The following is a 13,027-nucleotide window of genomic DNA, read 5'->3' on the forward strand; positions in this document are numbered from 1 at the left end:
AAAGAACTTTGATTCCTTGTCCCAGCAAAATGCTATGAGTCACCCCAGACTCCAGAACCACATGCAAGAGAGAAGGGCAGTTTCCCAAGGAAAATGAGACACCAGGAAAAGGGAAGGAGATAAGAGCAATTGTTCAACCCTCCTCAGAGAAGATTTTTCTTACAGGAGACAGGAATTAACACAGAGACCCACACTCGGGCAGTGTGCAAAGACTTCAGAATATACTCAGTCCTAAGTGGGATGGCTTCATCAAATGCCTTCCCCCAAGGCTCAGGGAGCTATGTGGAGAGCAGATAGGAGGCAGAAAGATTGTCAAAGCCAGAGGTGATGAACGACCCTAAGGAAACAGTGTCTAATAGACTCGAGCACACTAAGAATTGATTCACATATGAACTCAAGGGAGGCCGTACCAAGACACACCTCCACAAGTTCAAGCCAGACAGAGTCCCGGCCCTGGGACCTGGGGTCCTCCCTCTCACCAACAAGTTCTCTGCCATTGATACCTGCTGTCAACGGGAAAATCTGCTTTCTCCAATGGCGTGGCACTGAGTCTATCAACCGCACTCCAACCATACAACCGCATTCCAACCATACAACCGCACTCCAACCATACAACCACACTCCAACCATACAACCGCACTCTGACCATACAACCGCACTCCAACCATACAACCGCACTCCAATCATACAACCACACTCCAACCATACAACCACACAACCAGAGTAGGTCCCCGTGCAAGAGTAGTTGACAAACACAAACAAATTCAATTTTTCTGGACTTTTGCTTTGTTTTGGCCTTTCTTTGTCTTGTTAGTCTTTTTTCTGATTTTTTACTTTTCTGTGTTTTTTTTTTTTTTTTTGCTTTGTTTTTGAAAGAAAGAGAGAGAAAAACACAAAACTGGTTCAGTAGGGAGGTAGGGGGATCTGGGAGGAGTTGGGAGAGGGGACGTGTATATATATCAAAATATATTGTAATAAAAATTAACTAAATGTTTTAATCTAGTTATTTTTAAAAGAACAATAGATGTCAATGACATTCTTAAGGTTTAATGAGGAGAAAGGATTTTTAAAAGAACCCAAAACACTCTCTCCTCTCTCTCTCTCTCTCTCTCTCTCTCTCTCTCTCTCTCTCTCTCTCTCTCTCTCTCTCTCTGTCTCTCTCTCTCTCTCTGTGGTTCCCGAGCTTCACAGCTGAGGTTGGACTTATTGTTCCTGTCTTGTAAGTCTGCCCCTTATAATAAAGCATATATAATTGGTTCACCTTCTCGTACCCTGGATTTCTTTAACCCGCATCATTCAACAACACGTCACAGTCCCAGCCAGTGAGAAGAGCGTGCAGGAGCTTTGATGTGTTGTGAAAAGCTCTGTTTATCTTTTTTCTACCATTTCTTTATCCCTGTTAGTTAGAGCAGGGACATACTGACTCCCTACTCTAGCTGGAGCTGAGCAGATATGGTGGGAACTGAGGCAGTTGAGAGCAAAGGCTTGGGACAATTCAGGACTTGACTAAGTCAGAGGACCCATGAGCAAAGGATGACCTTTGCTATATTGCATCGACCTCTTCTCCTAGAAAGAAATTTCTATCTCACTTGAGCTGTTTACTGTTTGGGGCCCCTAGTACTTACGATCAAAACAAGTCAGAACTGAGTTGAAAACAAAAGAGCTATTTAAGAATGCCAGGATGCACAGGGGAACTCGGTCAACACCAAGAATTGAGCCTCCCAGTAGCCAGAGCCCAAGTTAGGTGTCTGAGTCCCGTGATCTCCTTAATTCTGAGCACCGGCTCTCCAGGGGCTTTAACACTCATAACAGCTGGAGGGAAGAGGGTGGAGCACAGGGTCTGCTCTCCTGCGCCCCAAATCCAAAGCTGCTAGGAAGCTTTTAGATTTGGGAGGATTTTAAATTGTATTTGTTTATTTATCTGAGATAACTAATTCAACAGACAAACATTCCAGCATGTAGAAGAATTTTGAAATGCTTCTGATGACAAGCATTTGGGGTAAAGGGACCTTCATCCTGTGCAGGAAATCCCGTCCCTACGGTCATCCTGCTAAGAAGTGAGTGAGCTTACACAGACACGTGTCCAAAGTCCTCCGTGTCTACTATCCAGCACCTTACTGGATATGAACAAAACATGAAAATATCACAGCAAAATACCATCTCACCAAGGGCCAAACACCAAAGCTGACCGAGTACCATCCTTACCAATCCACTGGAAACTTTATTCACCTTGTTAAATCAATGTAGAAGGAAGAAGTTTCCTCCAGAAGCCTCCAGAGAGCTTGCCTTCTACAGAGGATGGGCTCACTGTAAGGCAATCTGCATTTCCCCTGATGGAGAAGCAAGTGCTGTGTGACCTTGGAAAGTCACCCAAGAGATGATTGAACTTTGGAGCTGAAAGGCCCTGGCCCTGGACATAGAGCGCTAGGTGCCACCACCAGGCTGAGCGCTTTGCATGCCAGACTTGGTTCTTCCGAGACTTATCTCCAGTCCCAAAGTCTGTGGGCCCTTCAGAAAACTCCCAGGCCAATGCCAGAACTCGGTCAACCACTATTACTGAGCTGACAGATTCCTGGCTCTTCCATATCTTTCTCTTTTCTCTCTCTCTAGCTCAGTTTATTGCAGGAACAAATGCTCTCCTGCAAAAAGAATTCTTCTGAACGGTTGAAATGAAAAGTAATACCCCACTCCACCCTTCAGAGGCCACTCGGACTGAAGCACATGAAAACGCTATAGTGTTTCTCAACCCAAGGTTTTATTTGGGATGAGGATTATAAAGAGCCTTTCCTAGCCATGGTGACAGGGAAAGAATGTGCAGGTCTCTCAAGAGAAGATGGCAGGAGTTCATGCTGAACTGACTTATGAATCTTCCTGCAGGAATGAAACTCCACAGATGCACCGCTTGTTCAATGGCTAGTTCAGGTTTCACATAGACTGTACATGTTCGGAAAAGTCTTTAAATTGGGACTTTAAACTACCTACAAGGAGAGAAAATACATTCCTTTTCACAGTTAACTTTGGGGCAGGGCATTAAAAAATACTCCTTCCACATGGAAGGCTGTCCATGAGCATGGGGCAGCACACAGATATGTGGCCATCAGCAAGGCCAGGCCCAGAGTCACCTGTCAGCCAGTGAGTGACTATGTCACCGAATCTAGCATTGACTTTTGATGTGCACAACAACTATTTGGAGAAACTTCCTAAGGCGTCAGCTCACTTCGCCCTTCTTTAAATTTGAGTAGACAGTGCAAACAGAACTGTGACTACAGTGTGCACACACACATGAACACATGTGTGTTTCATGGGAAAGAGGACTGGCATGGTGCCCAATGACCAGGACAGAAGAAGAAAGTCCCAAGTTGGTCTGTGCTTTGGGAGCAGTGACACCGTTGGTACACTTAGCTTTCTAAGGTCTGTGCATTGGGTTTATTTTCCAGAATATTAATCCACTTATGACAGGGACACACACACACACACACACACACACACACACACACATTAACGAGCAAAGCAACTACCCACAAGTGAGAGTCAGTGTCTCATGGGTCTGAAGCGGCTTGCTGTTTGCATTTATTTTCTATGGCTGTGAAACCTTACCACAGACTCAGGGCTTAAAACCAACAGATATGTCCACTCTGGCAACGCCACAGGCCAGACACTGAAATCAAAGCGTCAGCATGCCTGGCTCCTTCTGGAGACTCTCGGGAGGATTTGCAGCCTGCTCTCACTTCAGGACACTGCCCTCAATCTTCGTTTTTCTTGGCTTGTGAACGCAGCTCTCCAGTCCTTCCTTCTGCACACGGCCTCCCCCTCTGAGGCAGTGTGTGTCTTTTCCACCTCAGAAGGATGCCTCTCCACAAATTCAGGACCAGCGTGATCCGAGATGATTTGCAGTGTGGGGTGCCTTCTCTATCTGTCTTCTTCCCTTGAGACAGGTCTCTTGCTGAACTTGGAGCTGTGCTGGCAGCCAGTGAGCCCCAGCAATCTTTCTGTCTCCTTCCACCCTCAACAGCACTGGGATTGAAAGCACGCACACAGCCACATCTGATTTCAAAAACGAATGCTGAGCATGGGCTCAGAGAACAACCTCTCTTATGCTGTCTTCCCTGGTCCTCAAGACCTATTTCCTAATAAAGTTGTATTGACAATTCCAGGTGCACAGGCTTTCCAAAGGGTCAATTCTAACCCACTCTAGTGAAAAATGGTGTCAGAGATGCCAGTTCCTGAAGTTCATATTCTTGGCTTCATTTCCAAGCGCCCTCCTTTTGCCCCTCTCTTTTTTTCTGGTTCTCTCTCTTCTCCTATAGTAGGTGAATCACTCTGAGCTTGCAACATCATCACATCTAGCCCATTACAACAAGGGAGGAATGTGTAACAATGTAAACAAACACCTTCAAGTCTTATTGGCCTATTCTCATCCCATTGAAGTAGGCGCAACAGAGAACTACTCCTTACATTCTTCAATATAAAGTTCTTATCCAGTCATAAAATAACCAAAAAAAAAAAAAATCCCTACAAGCTAAACGCAACACAAACACAAACGCAGTAAAATGCAAATGTATTTACTCCTAAGGGTTTTTATGGTGTAATCTTTTGTGTGATACATTATGTAAAACCTGCTGGGGGCACAGTGATGGACAAAACAGACAACGTAGCTGCCTTTGTGGTTTACATTTATATATCTTATATCGTTAATTCAGGCGGAAAGGACCATACTATGTGCAATCCAAACACTGTTCGCAGAGGGACTCTATGGTGCTAACAAGAGGCAATACTGTGCCTAGGAGTTAGAGACTCCCTGATGGGCAGACAGATAGGAAGACAAGCCAGGACTAGATAATAAAGGTCCTGAAATTTCAAGATGGCTGGCTTCTTCCTTACCTTCCTGACCTCAGACAAAGGCCTGCTAGCCTTTTCTGGTGCCTGTGGACCCGTCTGACATGTTCAAGGCCAGATTTGTTTTACCCAAACCTGTAGACTTATTTATCTGCCTCCCTGCCTTTGTCCAAATTGACCAACCCTAAATTGGAGGAAGACCCCCTCAAAAACCATGAATATCTCCAGCCCTCAAGGGAAGGCTGGCCTGCCTTCAGCTTCCCTATCCCTGCTTTCATTTGCAGAGGCTCTTTTGCTCTGCATGCCTCAAAGTGTGTGTGTGTGTGTGTGTGTGTGTGTGTGTGTGTACGCTGTGTCTCAGATTTCTCCCACCACTACCTCTTGTGTTAGGGACTTTTCTTGCCTCTTGGTTCTGATGCCTCCCAGTAGGTAACAACCACTTGAGCTCAGGGTACCCCTGCTACCATTCAGAGCTTTTTTTCTCTGTTCTGGCAGCAAACAGCATTTCCCCATCACTGTGTGCTCCAAATCATTTGACATGTGCCGCATTTACAAATTAAACTCGACATTTGTGTTCCTCATTGACTCTTACCAATTAAACAATTCAGTGGTTGGCATCATTCTATTTTTTTACCTATCAAACAAACATGTCAGTAGTGTTCTGTGAAATCTCCTTTTGAGAATAAGCGTCACTACAAATGGTTTTGCAACTGGCTAACAGAGTTTGGCGTGCACACTGTGAGTGCATGTTTGCTTGCTCGCTTGTTCTGTGTCCCAGCATAAGCCAGCCCAGGATTCTGCGCAAAACTGTATCCTTCACTCCTGCACTGTTCTAGGAGAAAAATGTGTTACCCCAACATTTCATAAATGGACTGACCCCCTTGTTTCTGCTTTTCAGTAAGAATTAAGAAACAGGCTGTAGAAAATATATTTTTCATATTTCAATTGACATTTTAATACTTACACTTAGCTATTAATGCCAAATCCCAAATGTCTCAGAACTAACACAGCTCAATGTTTTGTGGAGAAAGTGAGAGATGAGGAGGAAGGGACTGAGGTCCAAGCCTATCATTATGACCACAAAGATATCATTTTAGAATTATTTTAATATCATGTGGGACAATTTTATTCTTGGGGAATTTTCAGTGCAGACTCCTGGAGAGCGTCTTCTGCTAACAGCAGTGCGTGAAGAAAGGTTACTATAATTTTTAGATTAGGAGTTGGTGACACTTATCGGCACATTAAAGTTAAGTGTCACCGTTTGGGGGACTATATGCTGTCAGCTCTCAACCGCAGATACAAAGAAAACCCAGCCAGGTTCACACAGCAGGCTCAGTCACAGGTGATCAGAAAGAAAGGCAAGGCAGGGTCAGGATGGAGGGCACGCGGTTCTTTAGCCTAGCATGTGTGCGTCAAGCCACAGCGTCCCTGGAGAACGGAAGAAAGAAACGGAGGAAGAAAGGCGAGCAGAGAAGAAGCAGCATTTCAAAGTCCTAGGAAGAACTCACTGGGCTCGGAGAATACACAGCCCCACTCAGCTCTGCGTAACCGATGTGGTGGTCCATATATAGAAAGCTATAGAACACTGTGTAGGCAGAAGTTTCTGTCTTACGGGGTGCTCTCAAGTAACCACACAGAGGTTTAATATTAATTATAAATGCTCAGTCGGTAGCTCAGGCTGATTGCTAGTTAACTCTTACATTTAAATTAACCTATATTTCTTAATCTACCCCCTGCCTTCTTTCAGCAGGACACTTTCATCTTGTTTCTCTCTGCATCTGCTAGAGACTCCTCAAACTCCACCCTTTTTCTTCCCAGCATTCTCCTAATCTGTCTCTTCCGGCTTGGCTATAGGCCAGTCATCTCCTTATGACCAATGAGAGTCACACATATTTACAGTGTACAAAGATTGCACCCCAGCACACGCCTCAGATTTCCTAGGGTTACTTCTGACCTGAACCTCTTGTTCCTGCTTCAACCATATCTTCACTGCTTGCCTTTGCTCCCACGGATCCTGATTGGCAGTCTCAGGGTAGCCTGACTGACTCTGTGACACACTCTATACTGAGCACTATGTCAAGTTCTAGGAATACATTGTTCACAGTAAACTAAGCCATACTCAGGAAGATGCTCTGATTGAGGTAGGGGTGGAGTCCCCCCACCCCAGCCACTACCTCTAAGGATTGGACCAACTGCCAAACAGACACTGCTCATAGTGTGGTCCAGTCAGTACTGCTTGTACCCCGGTCCACTGCCTGCTGTGTGCATGTGTGTCTGTGTACATTTCCATGGGCATGCAAATTCAAAGGCGATAGACGCATGCGTGTGCATGTAGAGGTCAGCACTCAACATCAGACGTCTTTCTCAACAGTTTCCCGCCTTTTTTTCTGAGACTAAATCTGGAGCTCACCAGTTGGCTAGACAGACGGGCAGCAAGCACAGACGTGCCTTTCTCGCTCCACCATCACCAGTACACACACTTGTGGTTCTAACGCAAGTCCGCACGCTTCCATGACGAGCACCTTACTGGCTGAGCCCCACCCCTGTTGCTCCCCAGTCCAAAGCTGAGAATCCAGCTATCAGCCTGGGTAAAAGGCCAAGGGAACACCGCACTAATCTTATCAAAGATTACTCAAAGGGGCTGTCCCTGCTTTCTCAACTCGCACACACTTTTATTGTTGCCATCTTCCACCTCATAGTGTACGTGTATGAGTGGGTGTGTGTAAGTGTGTAAGAATGTGTGTGTGTGTGCGTGTGTGTGTGTGTATCCACTCTTCTGTGGTTAAAATTGCTCCATGCAATGCACTTTCTCAAGGCCTTCTGGACTGACTATAGAGACAATTCTGTCTATTCAGACTATACGATGGCCATTTTTACAATGGGCCATCTTTTATAATGGGGCTTTGTCTTTATAAACAAAAAATTCCTTGAGTTTTCTATAAGTCTTCTGAGTCTTATGCTAAAGGGTACACCTTAAATGTGGCTAACATTAGTAAGCTCCTGGGCTCATGAAAATGAGGCTGGGCTGGGCCTCTTCTGTAGTCCTGCCTAGTTTATTTTATTCACACTGCACCTGGCCACAGCATGGCCTCACTGGACCCTTCACGCTGCTCTGAAGGACCCCAAGCTTTTCACCTCCATCCGAATTTCTCAGAGAGGGCAGCACGTGTTCTATTTTTCCGAATCAAGATTCTTATAGTTGTAATACATTTTTTTTCCAGCATCCCTACAATACATACTCAACATCCCAAAATGTTGTTCATGGTGATAATGATGGCACATACATCTCAAATTCTGGTCTGCTGTGCAATCCCCAGCGAGGTACATAGAGGATATGCCCCGCCCTCACGATCATGTCAACAGCTAGTTCATAGTGAGAAGTTGGTTATCACATTTCCAGTTCTTAGAGTTACTCCTGACACACAGCAAAGCATTCAGAATATTACTGGGCTTTCTGGTGATAATAATTAATATTCTTAGCATAATACACTAGGATATGAGACAGACAACTTCGGATAAGTGAATTTTGAGCCCTGGGCAAGCAGAGAAATGAAAACATTCATTAACAAATTTGCTACTTTCTCAACGGTAATTAATTTTATCATTAATATTTGCCCTAAAAGCCTACCTACTTTTTGCTCAGTTATTATCAGGCCTGTAGCCAATCAACTGTCAATCATTCCCCTCTTAACCTAGCGTCGCTGTATGGACTATTCCTTAGAGAACGTTGAAAAGTGTCTCACTGGCTGCATTTCGCGTCCAGCTTCCAGCCTTCCCTCCACAGTTCTGAGCTGGGGAGGAAAGCCCCCCTGAAATCACTGTGACAGGGTTATTTCAGAGCCTTGGTAGTTAGTTTTTCTTTCTTTAAGCCAGATTTCTCTTCTCTAAAGCTACCCTTACACTCTCTCTATTTATTTACTTTGGCCTTGGTGGACTAGACCACGGCTAAAACTTTATGGACCTAATAAAATTCCCAACATTCTCAGACATGGGTCGTGATGTTTGTGTGCTGGGCAGAAAACAAAGACGTATTATGAGGAGTGCGGACAGGCTTACTCCAAGCGAGCCTTGTGCAGGCCTGCAGAGCCAAGCTGGAGCTAACGTGTGTCACCAGCAAGGCCCTGCTGTATGGATCCTCCTCTGCCCTCTTCCCACCAGGACACAGCGGATGGCTGGCATCCGGTCCTCGTGCTCCATCTTCGGAAATGCCCTCCACATTTCTTCTGTCCCTGCTCTAGGAAGAACCCATCTTTAGGGAAGACTTGGCGAACCTGATAGAGCAAGTTAATTTGTTATTGCCTCTGGGGTGATGCTTTCCAGAGGTGGCTCTGTAGTTAAAGAAGTAAGCAAAGCTTTTGGGACCATGGAAATGATGCCACCCTGTATGCGCGCCTCCCAGTCCGGCTCCCGAAGCTGCGGGAGTCCACACTGTTTTAGCGCCCTGGCTCCGCATCACCATGTCATCTTGTGTCTACGTCATCTTGCGTCTCTGTGCTCATCGTTTCTCACTTCCGTTTCCTCCCTTGGTGCTTTTAGCGTGGCTTGTTCTCTGCAGCAAACAGGAGTTCTCTTACAGAAATTAAGGAAGAGCAGGTCTGAGGCTGGCCACGTAAGGACCTCATCGGTTAAACCGTTCTTTAGATGGCTGATGTGAAAGACGTTGATAAACAGTGTTTCTTGATTTCCTGCAAGGGATTAGCGATTTTTAGTATTTGGAACGGCTGTTCATTAAGGGAAACATAAATCCTCCAGTGCTGGTAAGGACGACTGCTTCATTATTTAAGCTTTCAAAACGCAGTGGGAATATATTACAAGATTAATTATGCCTAGAGCAAATAATCACTGCTGCCAATCTTCAGATAAGATTAGGGTTGGCTTTTTTCCTCCAAAAATATTTCACTTATGTACTTTCTATCATGCATGATGTTTTGAAAACCCACTTTTGCACTAACATCTTGCCACACTTCCTGTCCCGGCATTTCCTCCCCTGCTCCCTAGATCTGCACAAGTTTTCAATTTAGATTGCATTTCCAGCAGATGTTGTACCTTTCCAAGTGCCCCTTCTCTTTCATTAAAAATAATGTGTAATTCATTTTAGTGTTGTGAGAGAAGATAGCCTAAACAGACATGTTGAGAAATCCTGAATTATAGAAGGGAATGGGAGAAAAGAGAGGAGAGGAGAGGAGTAGGGAGGGGAGGGGAGAGAAGAGAAGAGGAGGGAAGGGGAGGGGAGAGGAAGGGAGGGGAGGGGAGGGGAGGGGAGAGGGGAGAAAGAATAAGTATCTGGGAAGAGAACTAGAGAAGAAATGTTTTGCTTGCAAATTCCAAGGGAACCGAGGCTATCCTTCACCGGGCCCTAAAAAGGGAAGATGGATGAGCAAATCAAACCACAAGAGGAGCTCCTACTGCCGAGTGTATTCTGTGCCCAAAACCATTCCCTGTAGATACAGGGCTGTTTACATTTTCTGATGCATTCCCTAACACTCAGTATAAACAAGGGCTCACAGGCTCACAAATCTAATGAGGGATTTTGAGTATGCAAAAATCTGCATTTCTCTGTCTTAGCACAAACTTAAACTACAGTTCTTTGCAGTGGACCTACAGCCCTTGAGCCAAACTATCTGTGCACTCCAAACTTCTTTTTATCATTTTGTTTGCTGAGTAGGAACTGTTCAAACTACCAGTGTCTCTCGGCCCTCATCTCCCTCTTTTCCCAGAAGGAACTGACCAAGTTGAGAGATTGAGACCGTTTGGGGATTTATGTCTGTGTTATCTTTGAGATCATTTGGGGTTTCTAAGGACACTAAAATATGCAATGACCTCAATCTTCATCTTACAAATCTTGGAAGTGTGTAGTCCAGTGGGGAGGTGGGGGTGGGGCAGGGAGGAAGGAAAGTGCTTCTGAGGTCACCCGGCTGGTGCAGGTTTCCCAACAAAGCTGACCTTGTTAACTGTAACACAAACAGCAGAGACCACTGAACAACAACAAAGTCTCGTGGCACTGTTGCAAAGAGATGGAAGTCTGGGAGTCTGTGAAATCGGCGCTGGGAGTTGCCCTTGGCTCCTCAACTCTGTTGAGCAGCAAGGCCATTTTTTAATGCGTTGTTTTAATTCTGATTGTCTTGTTATGGTCTCACAGGTCTGCAAAACTTGTGGAATATGAGGTTTTACACAACCTTCCATTCCCTGAGTTCAGCACGGTAACAAGGGTTGACAGCCAATAAATATTTGAGCTTGACTGAGAGAAGGAGTGAGGGAATGAATGAGTGACGGTCCAGCTGTGAAAGGAGACTGGGGCTGCCATCCCAGAAGGCAATGGGAGCAGGACCAAATGCTCCAAGGCTTTCCCAGAAGCCCTGACAGTACCCTGAGGACCATGGCACTCAGGGCGAGACAGCCCACCAGGCAGTCCCTGAGAACTGTGTTAGAAGTTGGGAAGCACTATATTAGAAACTTTCCTGATATCACAGAGTATAAAAGAAGATGCCCTACCAACTAAGAATTGAGAAAAGAAGGATTAGGAGGAGCTTGAACTGATGAAATTATCGAGAGATCTTGAGGCATGCAGAGGAGTCCTGCTTCACTCCCGAGTACGCCTGGGAAGTTGCCGTCGGGACATGTCAATATCTGAACATCTTTTCTTCCCTGAATGTCTACCAATGACCATCACCAGTCACAGCCAGGAGAATGAAAAAGATCCAGCTGCTGTAGACTCAGCAAGTGATTTATCCACTGTGTCTGCAAACACAACAGCTCTACTCCGGCTGAGGTCACAGCTCACTGTCCAGTGGGCCTGTCGCTGAGATTAGTAGAAGGACTGAGGTTGTGAGTACTCTCCGAGGACACCAGGATGGACCCTGTAAGCTGCCTTGAGGTTCTAACCACATCTCTGTTTGCTTTGCTTCTGGTCACGTCAGAATTTCAAGGGTTAGCAAAGAGATATTCTTTCCCTACCCAGAGACTGACCACCCCAACTGTAGGCTTGACCTTCAAAGATTTACTGTAAGGGCTTGCTGGTCCCCCTGATGCTTCCATGTGCCTACGGAACAGAAACAAAGGGGAGACCGGTGGTCACTTTCGAAGAAGGGAAGGAAATGTATTTTTCATAAAGAGTTTGATGGTTGGCTTGATTTGAGAAAAACCTCCTCTTCATTAGTTTATCTTGAAACTCTTATGTTGAAATTGACCATTAATGGACGGGGTAGGAGGCAGCTTTGTTTACTTATACGCTACAATCAATTTACTTAATTAAAAATTAATATGTTTTGCCAAAAATGTCTAAAACATATACAGCAGCGTTTTCCCTCAAGACACATCCGTTTGTACAGGAAGGCATCTTACTGACCCGACTGAATCAAAGCATGTGAGGATTGCCAGGAGGTATCTACATGTGCCTTCATGTGTTTTCAAACATCAGTACTTTGCCCCTAACCAAACTCTCAGAGCCATGATGGGGAAATGCATCTATAACATTTCAAAGGGGGAAAAGAAAATCTTTAAGGATTAAAACAGATGAAAAGCAGCAACCTGACTTCTAAGTGTGTGCTTACAGCTAATTAAGACCCTGACACGTGGTCTTTGATGGCCACACAAATGAAATCACTTTTCTATGGTGTTTTTCTTGTGTCAGTCACAGTGGGGGGGTCCTTTTTCCCGCCCTTGGATTTATCTCTGGATTCTGTAATCTCTCCCCAACCTCTCACACCTCAGGAGAGTCTTTTCTAATGAAGGGCACCAACTGAAATCTCTGTGACAGTGACATTAACATTCAAACGTGGGTCGATGGAGGTGGGGACAGAACGCAAATGGATGCTATTCTTAGGTGATCCCATATAACTGAATTCAGAAATTTGTCTCCCTGGTTTCTCTAGTGATGAATATCTCGATTTACATTTCCACAGAACCCATACAACTATGGTATGTACATCAAACTTTACACAATTTATTTAACATGCTACTAGTTGGATGCTAACTTGTGTTTCTGTTCATTGTAAGAGTATGTCCTCCTGGGCATTCTGTGGGTGCCTTGCGGGGGACTGGCCTTTTCTCATCTATCTCCACACCTTCATTTTTTATGCCACAGTTGTCTTAATTAGGGTTTATATTACTGTGAAGAGCCACCACGACCGTGGCAGCTCTTAAAAAAAAAAAAAAAAAAAAAAAAAAAAAAAAAAAAAAAAAAAAAAATAAA

This window comes from Alexandromys fortis, unplaced genomic scaffold (genome assembly GCF_014885135.2).
Source record: "Alexandromys fortis isolate MF-2015 unplaced genomic scaffold, M_Fortis_MF-2015_v1.1 scaffold_102, whole genome shotgun sequence".
Lineage (NCBI taxonomy): Eukaryota > Metazoa > Chordata > Mammalia > Rodentia > Cricetidae > Alexandromys > Alexandromys fortis.